This window comes from Papaver somniferum, chromosome 7, assembly GCF_003573695.1.
Source record: "Papaver somniferum cultivar HN1 chromosome 7, ASM357369v1, whole genome shotgun sequence".
In the NCBI taxonomy this organism is placed as follows: domain Eukaryota; kingdom Viridiplantae; phylum Streptophyta; class Magnoliopsida; order Ranunculales; family Papaveraceae; genus Papaver; species Papaver somniferum.
In genome coordinates, this window is record NC_039364.1 from 12,362,008 (window position 1) to 12,384,176 (window position 22,169).

A 22,169-nucleotide genomic window follows, 5' to 3' on the forward strand; every position below is an offset into this window, starting at 1 on the left:
AACAAAAAACTGCAGTCTCCCCCTTGACAGGCTCGCTTGATGACTACTACTATGCTGACAATGACCCTATTTTCAGTCTTCACGGAAAGTTATATTCTATGTCATGAATAAAGAGGGATACGCTGATGCTCGAAAACCAGTCCCCTATGCTTTCTTAAGACTTTGGTTGGTGCCGCTCTTCCCACTGATCTACCGGAGGTGCATGATCATAAATTAGACATTGTATCTTACTTTAGTTGGGATGATGCTTTTCTAATCAATTTTAGTACATACTGTACTATTTCTTAGAGCGCTTACCCTAAATTTTCTAGGTATACACATGCAGGACGATATGCAGGAGCATTTGAAAATGATTATATTGAACTTTTGTGGAGGCAATTTACAATAGCAAAAGCGAAATACATGTTTGCAGGTATTGAACCTCAACAGGAAGAGCCTACTGAATAAAAAATCCACTGATCATTCTCGTGGTGATCAAAATAAGAAGAAAGGAAATAGTACCGTTGGTGAAGACGAGGATAGGAGGAGAAAAAGGAATTTCCATCTATTACGGCTAGGTTTTATAAAATTCTCAACCGTAAATAAGCTTTCAAACCATTTACGGCTAGGAGTTCTTTACTTCTTAGTCGTAGGTAGGACAAAAAAAGTGAGTTAATTGGATCAACTAACTATAAATCAAAATTATTTATTTAATCTAAAAACGAAGTTATCTAACCTAATTAATAATTATCCCTAATTAAATAAGGATTTTTTAGTCATTATAAAATTATTTTAGATATGGGATTTTTGAAATTATTTATGAGTGACCCGATTTTGTCCTATTAAGTGAAGCCCCTTTATTGAAATATGACGCCCGTATAACAACTTTCATATAACTTGACCATTTAATAATGGAGTGGCGATATATAGAAGAAGAGGGCCACGATAGTGTATTCATAAAGTAGAAACCCCAACTTCGTAATTTCTTTTATGATGATTGTCAACCTTGATTGACTCTTAGTCATCTCATTTTGCTCTCACACTGTAGCGAAAACTTTAAAAATAAAACTTGAATAATAGTTTGCCTAACTCTTGTTCAGGGTCTCCACTGTTACCATACATGGGTCAAATAAGTGGAAACCTCCTAAGTCTGAAATTAGTAAAGTTAATGTTGATGCTTCTTTTGAATATGAAAACAAAGAACCGACTCTTGGTCTAATTTTATGCAACTGTGTAGGTGATTGCGAATGAGCAAAGGGAAGATATGGACTCCATGCAGTAGATCCCGAGGAGAGTGAATGTTTAGCTCTAAAAAATTTATGTCTTTTATTTTTCTTCTCTTTTAGCTTTTAGCTTTAAGCTTTTTGTTCCCAAGTCCTTAGTATTCCACTTCGAATCTGTAAATCAAAGACACAAAAGAGAAACGTAAAAAGAAACAAATAATAGTAAAAAAAAAACCTAAAAACAAATCTATAAACAAGTCCGCGTCGGCGGCGCCATTTTGTTGTAATATTTCGATTGAGGTAAATAAGGGTTCGTTGCTCGGACTTGAAAAGATTTAAAAACAAAATTGTATATACAAAATTTGTCACAAGATCAAGAGGTACTAGGACTCAGGATTCCACCAATTCTTATACTCATGCGAATCAACTATTAATTCTAGACAATTATAGCTTATAATGATAACAAATATCGACTCTTTTCTTTGCGAAAAATAGATTTTGTAAAGTATTAGATGTAAATCATAAGCATGATGCATCAAGAGTCTCATGGACTAAGCATACATCATCAGATAAAATCACAAATAATCAAGAAAAATCATAAATCAAACTCATAATAGTGCAAATAGTCATAAAAGAATTAAATAAAATTACTCATGCATAAAGAATGGTTTCCTCCATCATCCCAGTATTGGGATTTAGCTACTCACAATAATCATGTTCTCAAAATACATACTTGATGCTCAAAATATGATTAAAAGAGTGAAAAATATAATACAGTGAAACTACGACCCTCTTTAAGCGTCCAGAAAAGAACGATACTTTAGCGCTGCTGTTGAGTAACGACGCTGGTCTGCTGCTGTTGAATAACGACGCAAGTCTGCTGCTGCTAGCACTGTTGAAGAACGACGCAAGTCTGCTGCTGCTAGCACTGTTGAAAAACGACGGCCCTGGAGGGTCCGTTCTTCATCTTCTTCTTCCTCCTCGAGCAGCAGCAGGAAGCTTTCCTGCAGCTTCTTGTTCTTCGTCTTCCAGCCTCTCTGCTGCGTCTCTGTGGTCTCTAAACTTCCCCAAACTTCTTGATAAACCTTCTCTAACTTCTCTCCACCTCTTATATACTTCACAGCTCAAAGAAATCCCGATAAAATCTCTTATTTTCTTTCTTCCAAAGTCTCGGAAAATATTTCTCCTTTTCTGTTCTTCACGCGGATTCTGGGTTTATCAAAACTTCTCAAAGCTATTCGTACGCGTCTGTTAGCTATAAACTTTCCACCAAACTCTTATCAAGACTTGAACAAGACCTAGTACGTAACTATCCAGCGTAAAACTCTCACAAAATTTTTCATAGAAATTCTTGAAACTAGACAGAACAATACGTATCCTGTTTGGACTTTGATCGCTTCTCCCAGCCATTCCATCGCAAGTTGATCGATAAAATCACTTGCATACAGTCTGTTTAGTCTTAACAGGCCTAGCCCAATTGATTTCAGGGATTTACAGGAGGTTAGTCGTGGGAGAGTTCGAGAGATTTTAATGTATTTGGGTTTTCTCCTGTTAGTCCTGAGGGAGTTTGAGGGAGTCTCTCCAAATCCCCGTTAGTCGTGGGGGAGTTTAGAGGAGTCTCCTAAACTTCCTAGAAAACACATGTTAGTCGCTGGAGAGTTTAAAAAAAGCTATTGAACTCCCTGTTAGTCATAAAACCCTACAATACTAGGGAGTTGGTTGCTTTGGGGAGTTCGAAGGAGTTTTTAGTGTATTTTGGTCTCACAACAAATCTCTCAAAAGAGTAGAGATTTTAGTGTATTTTGGTCTCACAACCAAATTTGGTTCAAAATCTTTCTTTTCAAATCATACGGATTTCTCAAATCTCACCAACAAAAATGTTGTTCCCAAATGATGAAATGATTGTCAGATGATGGCCATTATGATACGGTGAAACATTTCTAGAAAAATATTAGGATAGTGATCTAGAGTCCATGAAAACGTGTGGATATATAGATTTGTTTAGATCAACATATCCCGTAAGATGCACCAGCAAAAACAAATGTAGAAGTCTTCACAATTAGCGCTTCCCTGAGTTGAATTACATTACCACTTCTGCAACCACCGTCAAAACTATTTTCTCACCACTACCATCACCACCTATAACCAACCACTACTCCCTTAACCACCCCAAATAAGAACCCTAATTTTAGAAATAAATAAGATTCAATAAATTCTATAGCTCGGAGAAAAGATTTTGAACCAAATTTTAATTCCATCACAATACGTGACACATTTGGTCGCTCTCGGTGGACAGTTAGTAAAAACTTCAACAAGAAAATGTGGAAAAATGTTCGTGAACAAAGGGAGTTAGAATTGTATGGAGACCGTTAAATTGAAGGGAAAAAAATTGATCTCGTTGCACAAAATAACATATTATTGATACAGAGATATGATCATTTTCATTTATTTTTTTTCTTTTGATTAAAGATCAATGTTATTTGCAAATGAGGGTTTATTGTTTCTTAAAAGAGAATGAGTTAGGAGTGAACTCTCTCAAACTCCCCCAAACTCCCTCTAATAAACTCTCTCAAACTCCGTACACTCCCCCAAACTCCCTGAACTCAAAAACACCAAACTCTCTCAAACTCCGTACACTCTCTCAAAATCTCTCAAAATTCCTGAGATTTAAAATACACTCAACTCCCCAGAAATCACTCGGGGACTAACCCCCTGTTAATCTCCCTCAAAACTGCCCAGAAATCCAACAACAAATTATCAGACGTGAACTTTAGTTTTCCCGCCAAATTCCATTATTTGAACTTTGAATGTGGTATCCCCTTAACCAGACTGGGAGTCCCTTTAGCAAATGCCTTGAAATGGGGTGCCCCTTATCCAAATTAGGGGTGCCTTTAGCAATTCTTCTGGGATGTTTTCCACACTTTTTCAGGATTCCTCCGGGGTATTTCCGGTACATTTCTGGGGCATTTCCAAGGGACACATTTTTAGCCAATTTTTGCCGCAAAGCCTTATTTATCCAAAAACACCTACAAAGAGATTAAAAACCAAAATAAGTATAACAATGGGCACTAACAATATACACAATTGAGATAAATTAGACACATAAATGCGTCTATCAAATACCCCCAAACTTATTATTTGCTAGTCCCGAGCAAATCAAAACTACAAAATAAAATCCTAACTCACTGTCGCAGGCATCGTCGATTGCATTTAGCGTATGCAATAAGCCTTTAAACCCCTAGGTGGCCCTAGTGGCCGAGTTATAGTCTCGGGAGGGCTTACCAGAGATATACCCACAAAACCTGTACTCCAAACCTTAGCTATCTACGCAGAACCTTGGAAGGCACTAAAAAATCTCCTTGGTTGGCATACTTATTGACTACAGGAAGAAGTACCCTGATGCGAAATTCCAATTGATGTACACGAGTTTGCACTCAAGCATACTAAAATTCATATAAAGTGACAGAGCTCCACTCAAATAGTTGCACTATGGACATCAATATCCGGAGTCAAAACTAATCACATGGATAGATCAAGAAGATGGATATAGAAAAACATAGATGGTTTTGATGTTTACTAAGTGAACGGCGTTTCCCATATCTGTCTGAAGGCCTCCGCCAAAATGAACCTATCCTAATGGATTGAGATACTAGTCTGACTAATATCAACACACTGGCATATACAAGGGTACCAGTGGTCGACTTTATTGAATTTATTCCTTTTGGTCAAATGGTCTGGTCTCAATATTTTCTCTCTTTTTTTCAACATTTTGGTAACTACCATTTTTTTCATCTCTTTTCTCTTTTTCTCTTTTTCTTTTTCAACTTTTTTTTTTCATGGTATCTCAATCACTCTAATTCACCCTAGCATTGGTAACAACTTGAATCGTGGGCTCCACCTATCACTTAGAGAAACATAGTTTAAAAACAAAATAAAATAAAAATAGAAGTGAAAAGGACTCAACGAGATATGGTGAAACTATCATGTTATTTCTAACACCTGAGCTCTGTGCTTTTATGAATAGACTCTTCTAGATGTTGCCATCTAATCAGATTGGTTCGTCAACTCCTACAACCAAAATGCTTCCATCCACTTAGATTGGTTAGTGCAATCCTAAATAGGCATAAATTTCTAAGCTCTGGAGTTTATTTATTGCAACTAAAAAGTTTCTCCCATACCCCCAAACTTAAATCTAACATTGTCCTCAATGTTTTAAAGATGAAATTAAAAGCATGAACAAGGAGAAACTGTTACCATTTGAAGCAAAAGAGATAAGGAAAGATATTGCCGTGTCGCATGAATATTGGGTTACCTCCCAATAAGTGCTAAGTTTAAAGTCTTCATCCAGACTAAGCAAGGATTAGTCAACTCGAACCGTATAACAGTAGCCGGAATAACTGTGGGTCTTTAAAACCAAAAAGAGCTGACAAAAGGAAACTGCAGTGAACCAAAAAAATGTACAAGACTAGCATGCCCTTACCTAGTTTCTGGATAACTATCGCTAATTGCGGTTCAGGTTCAGGTTCTATGAAGGGGTCTAAATAGACTATTTTCCTCGGATGCATTTCCTCATAGGTAGGATCCAAATTATTAGGTCCTAGAGTCTGGAAAAACTCAGATAAGAACCTGGAATCACAAAATAACCTAAATAATTGCGGATCCTCTAAGTCAATCAGATATGACTTACAAAGTTGACCACAGTGAGAGCAGTGGTCATTCTTAGGAAAATGTGTCGATTCTATTAACCTAAAGTACTTAGGTTTAGTCTTAGAACTTAATATTCGACTCATTTGAAACGTTCCCACAGTTGGAAGAAAACTATTTGGTGGGAAAACAAAGTCAATCTGGGTATCATATCCTGGGTTAACCACATCAACCAGAGGATGGGTTTCTAACAACTGAACTTCTCTCTGGACATCATTAGGTTCAGGTAAAAGTGTACGAAGATAATCTTGTAAGATGGTTGAGGTACAAATGTCAAGTCCTACACGAGGGAACTTTCTAAGAGTTAAAGAACCTGGAGACTGATAATCACCCACAAACTTAGAGTTTTCAGTGTCTCTAGTTAGACTAGTTACAATCTCCCTAATTTCTAGGTCATCAGATTCCTGAAAATGGGCAATTGATTCTTCTAAGTCAGGTTCATCCTCATTAATCTCTACGAGTTCATCTAAGACTATTGTTTCTAAATCGTACGACTCTAAAACAGTATTCTCAGGATAAAACCGTTCCTCAAAACCATCATCGATTACAGTTTCTAAATCGTTCGACTCGAAAACAGGAGTCTCAAGATAAACCGGTTCCTCTAAACCACTATCGGCTTCGTAATCAACAGGAAAAACTACATCGTCTAAAACGGTGGAATCCCTAATCAAATTCCCGTCCTTTTTAATAGGTGAATAATCATAATAATTATTTGGATTTGAACTAGAAATAATATAATCATTATAAAGCTCAATTGGATTACTAGCTTCCTGATCACTATTCCTACATATTTCATGTTCTTTATCAATACTATCCTCATCATAATCATCATTATAACATGAAAAAGATCGAACCTCATCAAAACAAGTAGTGCTACCAATTCTAACCTTGTTATCTTGATTATGTAAATAACTATCTTCATTCTCAAGGGTATTATTGGATACACTATATTGGCAATTCAAGTAATTTCGAGCAATTCTTTCGTTCGTCTCAGCTATCCGCTTGAGGTGGTCTTCTAAAGAAGGTTCACTCATTATTGTAGTTCTTTCGTCTATAATTATACGATTCATATCAGCTAACTTACGCGTCGACTCAGCTAACTTGCGTGTTGACTCTAGTAAAGAGGAATTATCAGAAGGATCATAAAAAGGACTACTTTTCAATAGTTTGATTGTATCTCTAGAGACGAAGAACTAGTACTATAATCTTCTTGCTCGTATGACTGATGCACGTGTGGATAGTAATTGGGCTCACCATGGTATGACCCATAACCTTCAAAAGGTTGGCGTTCCCAACCACTATTCACACTATGGTCATAATAATGTCCATATTGTTCAGTTGGATAATTATATTCATTCTGATGGCTATTATAATACCAGTTTGACATTTTAACTGCAAGGGAATTCTAAACAAGCACAAAGAAGGCTGACTCGACCACAACAAGCCTATTTTATCTAGCAAACAAAAAGCATGATGGCTCCCTTAGATTGTTTCTAGACTAGCTTCTATCTCTCGAAGGGGAATTCGTTACAGTTTGAGCAAACCCCTCTGGAATCAATCCGAGTCAAAGTAAGTTGAACTGATGCGAGGGAATCTCAGTGGAGCTTTGATATCCAAGGCCTCACCGCTATCACAAGGCGACGCAGTCACGCATTCAACTCACAGAAACCATTATGAACTTCGAGGTGTGCTTAAGAAAGTAACCAATATCCTTCGAAATTTTTTCCTAATAAGCGCGTTACCCTATCGGTCTCGTTCTAGTCAAGTTTTAAGCTTGGGTTCACGTTAGGTTTCGTTTTCCTAAGGCGGGCAAGAAGGAAACGGTGATGAAATCCGAGTCCTTATCTTGATTTGGCCAGGCCTTGCCCTTTACTAGGAAATTAGAAACAGTCCAAATTCGTCCTCAATCAATGAATCACCTTAAGGAATACAGTAACTCGCTTACATGAGATTCGCGAGTGTTTCGATGGACTTACCTCCCGTACCATACGGGGGATGAACCGTTGAAGTCGACTCGGGCCACGACTCCTATGTCATGTACGAACCCGAGGGGCCGAGACGATATCGTAATCGCCGTCCTTCCCTGGACACAGTTTATATAATTTTTTTTTAATAATAATACCCTTCCGTAGAGTTAAAAAAAATAAAAATAAAAAAAATGTTCAAAAGTCCAGAATAAAGTCCAAATAAAATGTCCAAAAATTACAAAAATTATGAAAAATAAAGCCTATTTAAAAATTCTAAAAAAAAAAAATAAATAAAAGCTATATACAAAAAAATAATAATAATAAAAATTAAATCCTAAAAAAATATTTATGTCTTTTTATTTTTCTTCTCTTTTAGCTTTTAGCTTTTAGCTTTAAGCTTTTTGTTCCCAAGTCCTTAGTATTACACTTCGAACCTGTAAATCAAAGACACAAAAAAGAAACGTAAAAAGGAACAAATAATAGTAAAAAAAAAATCTAAAAAAAAATCTATAAACAAGTCCGCGTCGGCGGCGCCATTTTGTTGTAATATTTCGATTGAGGTAAATAAGGGTTCGTTGCTCGGACTTGAAAAGATTTAAAAACAAAATTGTATATACAAAATTTGTCACAAGATCAAGAGGTACTAGGACTCAGGATTCCACCAATTCTTATACTCATGCGAATCAACTATTAATTCTAGACAATTATAGCTTATAATGATAACAAATATCGACTCTTTTCTTTGCGAAAAATAGATTTTGTAAAGTATTAGATGTAAATCATAAGCATGATGCATCAAGAGTCTCATGGACTAAGCATACATCATCAGATAAAATCACAAATAATCAAGAAAAATCATAAATCAAACTCATAATAGTGCAAATAGTCGTAAAAGAATTAAATAAAATTACTCATGCATAAAGATTGGTTTCCTCCATCATCCCAGTATTGGGGTTTAGCTACTCATAATAATCATGTTCTCAAAATACATACTTGATGCTCAAAATATGATTAAAAGAGTGAAAAATATAATACAGTGAAACTACGACCCTCTTTAAGCGTCCAGAAAAAAACGATACTTTAGCGCTGCTGTTGAGTAACGACGCTGGTCTGCTGCTGTTGAATAACGACGCAAGTCTGCTGCTGCTAGCACTGTTGAAGAACGACGCAAGTCTGCTGCTGCTAGCACTGTTGAAGAACGACGCAAGTCTGCTGCTGCTAGCACTGTTGAAGAACGACGGCCCTGGAGGGTCCGTTCTTCGTCTTCTTCTTCCTCCTCGAGCAGCAGCAGGAAGCTTTCCTGCAGCTTCCTGTTCTTCGTCTTCCAGCCTCTCTGCTGCGTCTCTGTGGTCTCTAAACTTCCCCAAACTTCTTGATAAACCTTCTCTAACTTCTCTCCACCTCTTATATACTTCACAGCTCAAAGAAATCCCGATAAAATCTCTTTTTTTGCTTTCTTCCAAAGTCTCGGAAAATATTTCTCCTTTTCTGTTCTTCACGCGGCTTCTGGGTTTATCAAAACTTCTCAAAGCTATTCGTACGCGTCTGTTAGCTATAACCTTTCCACCAAACTCTTATCAAGACTTGAACAAGACCTAGTACGTAACTATCCAGCGTAAAACTCTCACAAAATCTTTCATAGAAATCCTTGAAACTGGACAGAACAATATGTATCCTGTTTGGACTTTGATCGCTTCTCCCAGCCATTCCAGCCCAAGTTGATCGATAAAATCACTTGCATACGGTCTGTTTAGTCTTAACAGGCCTAGCCCAATTGATTTCAGGGATTTAATCTCCCTCAAAACTGCCCAGAAATCCAACAGCAAATTATGAGACGTGAACTTTAGTTTTCCCGCCAAGTTCCATTATTTGAATTTTGAATGTGGTGTCCCCTTAACCAGACTGGGAGTCCCTTTATCATATGCCTTTAAATGGGGTGCCCCTTATCCAAATTAGGGGTGCCTTTAGCAATTCTTCTGGGATGTTTTGCGCACTTTTTCAGGGTTCCTCCGGGATATTTCCGGTACACTTCTGGGGCATTTCCAAGGGCCACATTTTTAGCCAATTTTTGCCGCAAAGCCTTATTTATCAAAAAACACCTACAAAGAGATTAAAAACCAAAATAAGTACAACAATGGGCACTAACAATCACTAAAGATGCGTAATATTCATACTGAAGCAGATGCAGAGACGGTGATCATATCCACTGTAGATGATCATTCACTTGTTCGCTGGGTGAATGGAAAGCATGTTCGAGATATTCCGTATTTAGCAATTTTTTTTTTTTATTTCAGTTCAATGTTCTTTTATCAAGCGAGTCTGTAATTGTGTCGTAGACGCATTTTCCAAAGCTTGAAGAACAAGGACTACCGAAATTGATTGTGGTAATAATATTTTGGGCAAATTACTCCCGATTGGGACACTTAAATCTTATTGAAGAAGAAAACAATTCAAAATGACAGATTACTAAATTACAAGCCATTCCTCTGACATCATCAGATTTATATTTGAAATCCATGTATGTGATATTTAATTTTTTTATTTTTTCATGTTTTTCATGGTTGATTTATTTGAAGATGATGCATGAATTTTATTATTCTAATGAAATAAAGAAGTAATCTTGTTCCTTCAAAAAAAAAAAATCTCTAAATACCCACATTTTAAAATACATGCCAATAATCGCCAAGGCGCTCTTCAGATGGTGAGCGCCTCGCCTCACCAGATATCCTCGGGAGTTGGCGTTATTTGTTTTCGCAATATTCGGTCGCCTCGTGGTAGTTTGAGGAGACCAGTACTTCGACCAATTGGACCCAATGAGTAATTTTCACTTCCTTGTTCTACTTCTTATTGTTATATTTCCTCTCCATTGTTAGTCACCACGGATTTTAAATTAATCAAAGTTTCAGAGAGATTTTCACTGCCAATCAATGGGCGGGGGATTTTAGCTTTGAGGAGGGGAATGAGAGAGATTTGAATGTTTGATGAAGCGAGAAGAAAGAAATTGAAAATCGGGGCTTTTACTTAATATTCTCTCCATCCGAGTTTAGATTTGAATGTTTGATGAAGCGAGAAGAAGGAAAGTTTCAGAGACATTTTCACTTTTCATTTCCTTAGTAATCACCATACAATTAAGTATTTACCAATCAATTGGAATGATTGATATGAGAAATAACTTGGACTGTTCATATCATCATACACTTCACCGTACAGTTTATATGAGTTATCTCTTGTGAGAACAAATCTGAACCGCCACTTACATAGACAAAGTTATCCAAACTTACAATACCGCCTGATTGATATGGTGACTAAGTTGTTTTATATGAGAAATGAGTTGTGAATCACTCGTCAACATGATTCACAACCCTAGAATTCCGAAAAATATAAGGCCTGTGCCGTAACGGCACGACCTCCATAATAATACAAAAATATCAATTTAACCATAGTCATTATTTTGTTGGTTTTATATAATGTGACAATTGTTCTCCATATTTTTTAATTGTTATGTTTTTATTTTTGATCGAAATATTTGTCTCGAAGAAACTACCGGGTGAAACATATAGTGGGACCAGCCGAAAACCTTTACTATCCTAATGACAGATCCATTACCCATTGGATTTTTCTCGGGTTGTTTTTTTGGGACAAATTGAGGTAAGCATGTACGATTGTTTCTATTATTATAACCATCTTATTTTCACATTAAAAAATCAACCACAACTTTCATAGTAATGTTACTTGGGTCCGAACGATATAGATTTAGCATTGCCCACTATCACATACCACTACCTTTACCACCACTATTACTATCGTCACCGGCACCACACACCACCACTCACAAACATCATCCCTGTCATCCCTAATGTCTATTCATAAGATTATTAACAAATTTTTTATTTACTTAATAAAATATACTTGTCAAGATATTTAATTATAATGAGAGATTAATAAAAAAAAGTCCTAATATCGATTTCCGAATTGAACTTCGGCTTCCGTAGAATTCCAAAGTTAATAAGTTAAATTTGGACTTCAGTAGTATCGCAAAAAATAAAAATAAAAATATAAAGAATCGCATATACATAAGCAAATAGTTCCAAAGAACGCATTTTCTAACTTGCACCATATACGTAAATTTGACCTGTGATTAGCAAAAAAAATTCACATTAAATATAGTTGGTGATGAGTGGACGACATGCAGAGTTTACCTCTTCATGAATCTATCCTTGGTCATGCACCAAATCTAAAAGCTTTAGAATTTTGATTATGTTTTTACCTTTTTAAAAGGTGCAACAACAACAAAATTGTTACAGATTCAAATAAATTCTGATTACTGACCCGGACATTAAGGTCATTCGAGAAATTACCTTTCTTTTCTTCTTTTATTTTGTCGCCTGTCTAAAATTTTCCGTCGTTTGACGGAAATATTATCCATTTGAGATGGTGTTACTAACGTACAATTAAGTATTTGGTGTAAACATGGTGTAACGAAATTTATAGGTTTAAACTCTGACAGAAGTGTTGTCTACCTACTTTTTTTGTTGACGGCGTTACTAACAAACAGTTAAATACTTGATGTAAAACAAAGTGTAACACATTTTAATATTCCGGCCAATAGAGTCTCGACAAGTGTCCTCAAACATAGTTTCTGCATTAGAAAAGCTCTATTTCAGCCAATATGAAGCGAGGGTTTCATTAACGTTCAATGCAGAAGCGTATTTTGTCAAGGCCTTTAAGGGGGAAAATTCTCTCCATCCCAGTTTAGATGAAGGTTTTTTTATGTTTTTTAGAGGTTCCAAATTACTCGAAGGTTTTTCTATTTTTCCCAAGGGTTCCTAATTTGCATGTGCTTTGGAATCATATATAAACTTAAAATATATTATAAATGAGTGCTCATTGATACATTTCAACATTTGTCCAAAAAAATCTGAAACTTTTATAATTTGTTGTAATTCTGCTACCATTTTTCAAAACTTGGTAAGTAACGCGAATTATCCGTTTGCAATTTGTACCTTCACATTCTTCTATTAGTGAATAAGTTTGAAATGATCTGTAATATTTTTACCAAGCACGATTAGGATCGGGTCGGGTGAAGATAGCATCGCCAGAAAAATTGGGATCCAGCGCGATCAAGTATCAGTGTTTTGGTCAGCCAAAAGTGCTAGCTACTTTTAAAACGGAAAGTACGTCTAAGCAGCCGAATAAAAATAAATTCAAAAAATCTTAACTAGATTGATTTATGGTAATTAATTTCGTAATAGTACTCGGTTATGAGTGCTATTTATACAAACCTCACAAGAAAAAAACACATGAGGATATTTTCAGAGATTATTCAAAACCGTTGATGGAAGTAAAGCAAGATACTTATTTACAAGTCAGATGAGTTCTATGTGTATAACGATCTTAGTTCCAGCAATTGGATTCATTATATTTTTAGTTTTCTCCAACATTTCGATATCTAACTCTATGTGTATATCGGTCTTAGTTTGTCATGATTCTTATAGATTTTTTTTCTCTTTCTATCTCATCATTGTGATCACTTAATAAATAGTACTAGTAGTAAACACAAAAATTACATGAAACAATATTGTAGTGGTTCCACACAAAAAATGAACAACATAAATCACTTAATTTGAAAATAATAATATTTTTTTGGAATGAATTCGGCGTTGAATTATTTAAGTATTGTTTTAATTTTATCTGTATGATTTTTTTTTGATGAAGAAGCGTGTTGCGAAAATTATTTCTCCAATGCAAACAACATATGTTTTAAGTAGACTCTCACATGAGAATATTGTTGTTTTAAATTATCGATGTGGTCCAGGAGATTGTGCATACTATGAACAGAACGGAAGAAAACTAGGAAAGAGTGGTCTTCTTGCTTTAAAAATGGAAATGTCTAAAGTTTTTGATAAACTAGAAGTCTAGAATGGGGTTTTGTTTTATTATTGACCGATTTTCTCAAAAATCTTGTTGCATAAATGTTGCTCCATCTATGTCGCACCGATACTGATACGGGGATTCGTCAATTTTCATAAAATGGGGTTACGGAATACGGTGGGATATGTGTATTTATTAAAAAAAATGTTTAATATAATAATAATTCATTCTACTAAAAAATCATAAAATAAAAAAATACGATAGATACAATTTTGAATATTAAAATGAGCAAACATTAAATTTTCAGCATTTTGGGTTTCCGTCTTACTTATATTAATTGAATGGATAAAATTATATGTATTCCGATTTTTCTCTAAACAACATGAAGAACATGACTGCCCAATAATCCTTAAAGCTAGATTTTTCTAACACCGTTTTTTTCTGAAGCACCATAAAAATAAATACCAAGTCTTTTCTCTTTATAGTCAACATCAATAAGTAATTAGGTTTAGATATAATTATTCGATATGTTCATGAGTACAAATATTATAAATATTTAGCTTTTATGTATAAATTTATAAATATATATAGATTTTGTATAAAACATCAAATGTTAGATTAAAGGAAGTATCTCTTCAAAGAATATCTGAGTGGTATACCAGAGTATCCTCTACCCTTTTTGTAATTAAAAAAAGATGACATTTTAAATGGAGTATCTGATACTATCCCTAGGTATCCCCAAATATCCGATGCTGATACGGCTCCGATACGGATACGTCACCAATTTTGAAGTATCCGTGCTACATAGTGCTCCATGATATATCAATGCATTAGCTCTACAGAGATTGAGATTATTTTGAAATTGCTAAATTAAACCTTATAAGTAATAGAGCTGCCATAAACTTTGTGAGAATTTACGGAAGATATCGTGTAAACCAGAACTAGTTTGGATTCAGCTCTGTTATCTTTTGTCCAAATAATAGTCACTTAGACCGAAACATGGCGACTCGGTCCTATCATATATCTAGTTCAAATGATGTGGTGGTCAATGTTTGGGATGGTTCAATCCACCCTTGTTTTCCCCTCATTCGGATATGTTTTTTCTGTGAAAACGGATATTATAGAGGAAACTATTCGATGGTTAAATCATGAATTAATCGGCCAAATCGCATGGTAAACTGTTATCAACAAAGTAGAGTAAATTAATCAAGTATTTAATTTTTTGTTACAATCTCGTCAAGAAATAATTAAATAAAAATCGAAACCATAAAGCTTGGGTGAAATAAATTTAATCGACTAGGCTTTAGGTAATCAAGCGTAATACCATCACGTGTCAATAAGAAGTGGTGGAGCTTTCCTTTCTCAAAACCGCTCAAAACTTTATTTAATTTGTGTGGGTATATTATACGTGTCGAATGGCTCCTATATGGACCGATCAATCGTATCCGGGAAGAGCAAGTGGAAGCAGTAGCTACTGTATGAATGCAGCGGAATAACAATAAGCATTAACAGCTTCCGCTTGAACTTTGTTGAACCTGCTCCGTCCTTCCAAAGAATGCGCACATTCCACAGAACATCAAACGCAATGCGATCATGTATCAGTGTTTTGGTCAGGAAAATCTGCTAAGCTAGTTTTAGGAAAGTACGTGAGATTCCTGTCCTTGTGTTCAGGGATTGGGAAGTGTTTCCTTGTGGTTTTCAAATAGGACATCTAATTGTAAGTAATTTAGGTAAATTTAATTATGGTAATAGTCGGTGATATGTGTCCTATTAATACAAACCTCAAGAGGCATAAACTGACGACGTACTAATTGTGATTAGAGATTCAGAGAGAGCATTATTCAGGTTGTAGTGCGAGGCAGAAGAGAGGGGATAACCGAAGAGAGGGACAAAGAGATTGTAGTCTGTAGATTAAAGAATGGAGTTACCGGCAGGATTCGTGTTTTCACCGTCAAACGAACACATTTTCGGAGAGTATTTAAAGCCACTGATGGAAGGAAAGCAAGATGCTTATCTAAAGGTTATGTACAAGACAGATGAGATTTATGGAATTAACGTGAACATGGAACGCACGTTTGAAAAAGCCTTAACATATCACAAGCAATACGTAAACGAACACGTTAAGGATCATGAGTATTTATGGTTCTTTACGAAGTTGAAGAGACTTGGAACTTCGAATCGATTCGAGAGAAAGTCTGGTGAAGAAACTTGGACAATAAGTAACACAGGTATGAATTAAGCTTTCATGCAGTTTGTTATTATAATTTCTTGCTGTAAAACTTCTTTTTCTCTTCCTTTTATGTTTCTTTAATTAATTTTATTATCTTGGTTACAAGTCTATACCCTAACTAGTAATCAACAATCACCGCATTATTGAATGGTTTTATTTACGTGTTATATATATATATATAGGTCCACCAATATATGAAGATAAAAGAGAATCGCTGATAGGAAGAGAGAGGTCGTTAGCTTTAACTGTTAAGGTTGAGGAGGAAGAGAAAGGATTACAAGGCATCAAGTCTACCAAAAGAAAAAGAGTTTCAGCTTCAGAAACTAAGGATGTCGATAACAGACCTAACTGGATCATGCATGAGTTTTTCTTTGAAAAAGAAGATGGAAAACAATATACAGATTATGTGATTGTTAAGATCAGAAGAAAAGCAAACACACCATCATCATCTTCTTCTTCTCAACAAGTCGTCCGGAATGAAGCCGCACCAGATGTTCGTGCAACTCAGAGCACTTACCAGCGTCAATTCCAGCCATCAGATTACCAACATGAGGCGAACGCAGAAGAATACAACTGGGAATTACCACATGGAAGCATCGTTGACTCACTTATGGAAGATCAACAAGGAAGTCACGACGATGTTCCACAGCATGTCTTGGACTCGATCATAGCAGAACTAGGAGCATGTATTGACAAACCATTGGTAGCTGATGACTTCAGAGCTGTTGGAGAAGAAAACGCTGCCATTGCAACCATAACACCATCAGACTACATGCATGACACAGCAGCACCAACACCAGCTCAAGATGAGTCCCAACAAGGAGAAAGCAATTGGGATTTTTACCCTGACACACTCATGGAAGAACTACTAGAAGCAAGCAATGTTGATATTCAACAAGAAGTAATCTTGATATCCGACTCAGATGATGAAGCGGGACCAGAAGAAAGGATGGATCATGAACCAGTGGCAACTGATGATTCCAGAACTATTGAAGGAGATAAGGAAGCTGCTCAACATCATAATCAAGAGGGCTTGAGTGACATATTGGTGATCGGCTCAGAGGCTGAAGCACAACAAGATATTCGCGATGAAGAATTTTCAGAGTGTTTGCTATCAAAGATGCAGCCAGAGAAAGAGATTTCCGATGAAGATCTTCACCGAAGTTTAAAATTTTGGCTGTTGAAAAGTACTCTATGATGCGGTCCTAATTGAACATGTGTTAGCTGATGCACTTCAGAATCGAGTGTAGATTATTTTTTTGAAAATTACAAGATGTAGTATGGATTGAAATCGAGTGTAGCTTTTTATTATGCTGTTTCTGGTTTCTTTGTTTTCTAGAGAGGGCATCTTTTTATTATACGCTATTTGAAACTTTCTAAGGGTCCAAGATGAATTAATCAAAAATACCGCAGAGATGACAGGTTTGTGATTTGTCGACCAGTATGATGCTGAAAACACTGAAAAGTATAAGTTGGGGAGATGAAGCGGAGAGTCCTGTTGTCCAGAAAACTAAAGTGGGACTCGTAATTCCCGCGATTTATTGCATTCCAGGTTCATACTGTGGACTAGATTCAATCACAATCACGTTGCATCCTGTTAGCATCATATAGAGTATTCATATTTGAAACAAAGAAAGAAAAAAAAAGACACAAACGATGACCTAGCTGAAGTATCTTCCAACCGGCCGCTAACATGAACAAGGAATTAGATGTTATTAAATGAAATGATATATGCTAATTCCTTAAAGCAACAATGGGTTTATCACATTTTACGATAACCATGAAATCTAGACGATATGGGATTAAATTAATTAACTTCTATCCTCTGAATTAATTCTTGAACACTAAACAAAATCCGTGTTCCGCAATCAACTACCACTCAACATATACGCGACTCTGATATTGCTTTCTATGACTCCATTTTACTTCCCCATGGAAATAACTCTAGACAACAATCTGTTATTTCAAAGACATCTCCGGTCCCAGTGAAACAGGATTCTACTATACATTCTCGACCTGTCTTAACTAATGCCGAAACTCTATCCCCAGACAATTCTTTGATGGAAACCACATCCTCCCATTTGCAAACTGGCAACAATTCTTCTGCGCTATCACATTGCAACTCACCATCATCTCCTGCGCCGGATATATCATCATCACAGCCATTCCGTACAAAGTCTGCTCCTTCGTACTTGAAGGATTATCACTGCACTCTTCCAAAATGCAATTCCGCTTCAGTTTATCCAATGACTGAATATTTGTCATTTGACAAATTTTCCCCTGCTCATAAAGCTTTCCTAGCTAAGGTGATTCTTACGGAGGAACCCAAAACATACTCACAGGCCAAGTTATGCCCTAAATGGAGAGCCGCTATGGCCAAAGAAATTCTTGCTCTACAAGCCAACGACACTTGGATTCAGGTTGATCTTCCACCGGGTAAAGTGGCAATAGGATGTAAATGGTTGTTTAAAATTAAATTTAATGCGGATGGTACAGTGGAACGATATAAAGCTCGCTTAGTGGCAAAAGGATATACCCAACAAGAAGGAATTGATTTTTATGATACTTTTCCTCCTGTTGCTAAACTAGTCACAATGCGTGTGCTATTATCCATTGCCGCTATTCGAGGCTGGTCCCTCCATCAACTTGATGTCAATAATGCATTTCTTAAAGGAGATCTTGATTAGGAAATATACATGAAATTACCACCTGGTTTAGGTTCTGAGGACCACTCCAAAGTTCTTAGATTAAAAAAATCTTTATATGGGCTAAAGCAAGCTTCTAGGGAATGGTTTGCCAAATTTTCTTCAGTGTTACTTGCTGAAGGTTTTCAAAAATCATTATGTGACAATTTTCTCTTCACATATCATAAAGGCAACACATCCATCTTTGTCCTTATTTATGTAGATGATATAATTATCACTGGTACTGATAAAATTTTCATCACCTCTTTTAAATCAAGACTTACGTCCTATTTCTCAATCAAAGATTTGGGAAAATTACAATACTTCTTGGGAATAGAAGTTTCTCGTTCTTCCAAAGGAATTTTTCTCTGTCAACGGAAGTACATTTTGGATATCTTAAAGGATTCTGGACTCACTGGATCGCGCACCTCTTCATTTCCTATGGATGCGCACCTGAAACTGACATCCGAAGCTGGTACACCTTTGCCAGATCCTAGTATTTATCAGTGCTTAATTGGTCGTCTTTTATATCTTATAGTCACACGACCGGATATCACTTATGCAGTGAATTATTTAAGCCAATTTATGCAACGTCCTCATTCTTCTCATCTGGATGTTGGTAATCATGTTTTACAATACTTAAAGGTACTATTGGTCATGGAATATTTTTGGCCTCTTCCACTCCTTTGGTACTCAAAGGATATACCGACTCTGATTGGGCAGGATGCCCAATGACCCGACGATCCACTACTGGCTATCTTGTTACTATAGGTAATAGCCCAGTTTCCTGGAAATCTAAAAAGCAACCAACGGTTGCTCGATCATCTGCTGAGGCTGAATATCGTGCCCTTGCACATTTAACTGCAGAACTACAATGGCTTCGTTATTTGTTTCAGGATTTAAGAATTCCTTGCATTCTTCCAATCATTGTTTCCTGTGACAGTCAGGCACCTATTCACATTGCTCAAAATCCAGTGTTCCACGAGCAGACGAAGCATATCGAAATTGATTGTTATTTTGTACAGGAAAAACTGCTCAACGGCTTAATCAAACCACAACATCTACAGTCTTCTGAACAGCTTGCAGATTTATTTACAAAACCTTTAGGTGTCAAGCAATTTCACCATTTGGTTAGCAAGTTGGGTATTCGATCTGGATCGACTCCTCCAACTTGAGGGGGGTGTTAGCGATATATCTGTACACGGTTTGTTTAATCTACTAGGTTTACTAGGTTTCCCAGTTTACTAGTTCTTTCCTAGCTTAGTCTTACGTAAATATAGTTCTTTCCTAGAATATCTCTATTTGTTGTAACTTCTTATGTAGTCTGATTCACTATATATATCAAGAAGAATAAACCAAATATTCACAATTGTGAAAACCATTAAACACTGTCTTCTAAATACAAATCCAACATCCACGAATCTACAACACCGTAATTCATCACCCACAACTCGAATATGTCTGAAACTTCACCTGAGACAACTAAGAGGTAAAGGTCGTTTCCAAGCACAACCACTTCTACGTTTTTGAGCTTGTATTCTTCAACCAGTATGCCACTTGCAATTTTTATTTGGATTTCCTTGGTTTTCTCTTCAGCAATATCAAAAGAAATTATAACCCTAGTTACTGTTTCTTGATCACCGGTAACCATAACCTTTCTTGCTACGTACGGGCATCGGTGCCGTGGTGTACACTAGGAGTATTGTTTCCTATAATTTTCCATGAACTTGACCCTAGTGTGTAAACATGAATTTCAGAATTGGAGTGGAACTCAAATATTAATATTAGCTTGTAATCGTCAATCTTACGGTCGTAACCAAACCCATATGCCATAACATCCCTAATATATAGTTTTTTATAGACTATGTCCTTAAATTCTTGAGTAGATGGGTTCCATAATAAGCAAACTGTAACCGAATTAAAATAATCAAAAGGACAAAAGCATAATGTGCCTCTCGAAGAGAAGAGAGGGTAAAATTTCTTTTTGCCTGAGCTGTTGCATGATGAAGTTAGGGTTTAATTTGTGCACACGTACGGGACAATCTAACATTAATATATGTAGCTTGGAGAAATGCGAAGGGTTTTTGCAGTAACCAATTACATGACTCTAACAATTGGATCGGATAATTCCACAAATTGGCAATTGCGGGCTACCTAGGACTTAGGCGGATCAAATAGTGTTTTGGATTAGGCTAAACTGCTTGTCTGGCGAGGAACAACAATACCTCTGAGAAAACAGGATCATGGGCTAATCAAAAGAAGCAGTATCGTATACATATTTCTCATGATAATATGTATCAAGTTATAGAATACCACAACGTCCACAAGTTCATCAACATATTCAAAACCTATTGAAACTTTAGTTTTTTACGTTCGAGATCAGGCGCCACTCATACTCCTATTAAGCTAAGAGATTCAAATTGTCGGACTTCCTCAATTCTTTGAGCCTATACGTTGGTTGGTCTAGGCGTTGCATCTGGCTGTAGTTCAGCAATTCCTAGCTAGTCTTATTTTGAAGTCTTACCTTGTCACTCACTTCCGGAATGTGATAATTGCAGTTTTTATGCAGAAACATCAACTTAGTTAGAAAGATTCATGATAAATGTTAAGATGAATGTGGTTGTTGTGTTCTGCACCATTTGAAAAGATCACGGATCAAATCAAACTTGGCACGTAGGATTCATGCTCTAACCAAAATATAAGAAGCACAATTGGTACCTAACCTCGTGGAGCTTAGCAACATTCCATGAATCATTTGATAAAAGTTTCATGACAATGGAATCCGGAGGAGTCATTTGTGTCTATTAATCTTACAAACTGGTGAGCCACTTTCTTTTCGCAATGGCTCTGAATACCCAGCAAATCAATATCAGTGGTTGTAGAAGTTTGGTATGAAGACAAGACTAAAACCAGCATACAGAAGTCACAAACCATGTTGAAATATTTAAATAAAACTGGAAACAGATGGAAAGATTGGAAGGAGAAAGCCAGAAATATATTTTACTAAGCAAAGCAAGGAATCAGATGTAGAAACTTGGAATTGAGAACATTAGCAGTTCATAACAAGATTATATAGATGTCCATTAGCTGGTTCTTCCTTGGAAACTTTAATGCACTTGTTTGTTACAACATTGTTTCTTGTTTTTTTCTAGACGATTTAAGTGAAACAAGACTTCCGACAAAAGTTTCTGCAGTAAAATTTTTCGGCATCTCATAAATATTCAAAAACTTTAAGCTTCCATTTTGCAAGTCATATGAGACGAAAGCATTCTTCAAATTTTCCCATCAAGTCTCTATAACTTATAAGCTTAGTCCAAGAATCTACAACGCCATAATCCTTCATTACCCATAACTCGAATTTCTCTGTAACAAAATCTGAAACATGAACTGCCAAGAAAAGGTCCTTTGTTAGCCTGTATCCTTCATCTAACGAGCAACTCGGTATTTGGATTTCTTTTGTCGTCTCTTCAGCAATATCAAAAGAAACTATAATCGGAGTTACTGGTCGTTG